The sequence below is a fragment of the Pteropus medius genome, unplaced genomic scaffold, assembly GCF_902729225.1.
Source record: "Pteropus medius unplaced genomic scaffold, Ma_sr-lr_union100, whole genome shotgun sequence".
Classification (NCBI taxonomy): Eukaryota; Metazoa; Chordata; class Mammalia; order Chiroptera; family Pteropodidae; genus Pteropus; species Pteropus medius.
This window is the reverse complement of record NW_024345600.1, coordinates 5,585,787-5,587,605: the sequence shown is the minus strand read 5'-3', so window position 1 is coordinate 5,587,605 and position 1,819 is coordinate 5,585,787.

Below are 1,819 nucleotides of genomic sequence, written 5' to 3'. Positions count from 1 at the left end.
ATGTTTCTGTACAAGGGAGACTACTCAAACCATTTTTGTTAAGCCAGTTAAAATAATATATAAAATGATTCCATCCCATAAATATTAAATCTATGTTTTGTGTTTTCATACTCTGAAAGAGAGAAACTACAAAGGTAAACACAATGGTTTCCCTTGATAGTAAGAGTATATGGGTAATATTTATTTTCTTCTCTACATTTCTCTATAGTTTCAAAATATTCCATAATGAATAGTTGTTTTACTCTTAATAAGAAAAAAAAATTATTTTAAATAAACTGAAATATAGAACCATTAAAGATAATTAATTATATGATTTATAGTGTGACTTTATTTTTTAGTAACCAATTACAAATATTGAAAATGAGTTTGGTACAATGTGGCCAACCACAAGCTGCAATGTCATTTAGTGACTGGAGATATCATTGCATTTTTTCTTTTGCTTTATCCTTATCTCTTGGTCCAGAAGATATAATTAGCCTGGGAACAATTGTGATTTGTTTTCTTTGTAAACACAGTGTTATGGGTAATATAATCAGGTTTTTGTATTTCATTAGAAAGACATTGTCTCTACATTCTACCCCACAGAAGAGACCAAAAATATAAACTGCATCCCAAATAGTAATACCTAACATGTAATTTTATTTTGGTTTAGTTTGTTGTCCAGCTTTATTAAGGTATAATTACCATAACAAAACTGCACATAATTAATATATACAATTTGGTGAGTTTGGACATGTGTTACCATCACCACAATCCAGGTAATACACACACCCATCACCTCTAAAAGATTACTTGTGTTCCTGTGTGTATGTGTTTGAATGTGTGTTGTGGTAAGAACACATGAAATCTAACCTCTTAATAAATTCGATAAAGTTGCAGTATAAAAAAATCGACATACAAAAATCAGTCACATTTCCATACACCAGCAATGAACTAGAAACTAAGAAAAAGAAGTTAAGAAAACAATCTTATTTACAATAAAATCAAAAAGAATAAAATACTCAGAAATAAACCTAATCAAAGAGGTGAATGACTTATACACTGAAAATGACTTATACACTGAAAACTTTAAAACACTGATAAAAGAAATTAAAGCAGACATAAATAAATGCAAAGGTATTCCGTTTTCATGGATTGAAAGAATTAATGTTATTAAAACGTCCATATTACCCAAAGTGATTTACAAATTCAGTGTGATTCCTATCAAAATCCCTAAGACATTTTTTACAGAAATTTCAAAAAATATAAAAATGAATATGGACCTACAAAAGACCCCAAATAAGCAAAGCGATCCTGAGTGAGATGAACAAAGATGGAAGCTTCACACTTCCTTATTTCAAAATATATAACAAAGGAAGAGTAATCAAAACAGCAGCATACAGGATTCAAAATAGACATATAGACCAATAGAACTGAATAAAGAGCCAAGAAGTAAACCCACACATATAGAGTCAACTGGTCTGTGACAAGGATGTCAAGAATACAAATGGAGAAAGGATAGTCTCTTGAATAAATGGTATTGGAAAAACTGGATATCAACATCCAAAGTAATAAAATTGGATCCTTATCACTTCCCATACTCAAAAACTAACTCAAAATAGATTAAAAATTTGAACACAAGACTTGAAACCAAAGTCCTAAAAGAAAATGTAAGAAAAAAACTTCTTCACATTGGTCTTCACAATGATTTCTTGAATATGACATGAAAAGCACAGGCAACAAAATCAAAAATAGATAAACGAAATTACATCAAACTTAACAGCTTATTCACAGCGAAGAAGAAGAAGAAGAAGAAGAAGAAGAAGAAGAAGAAGAAGAA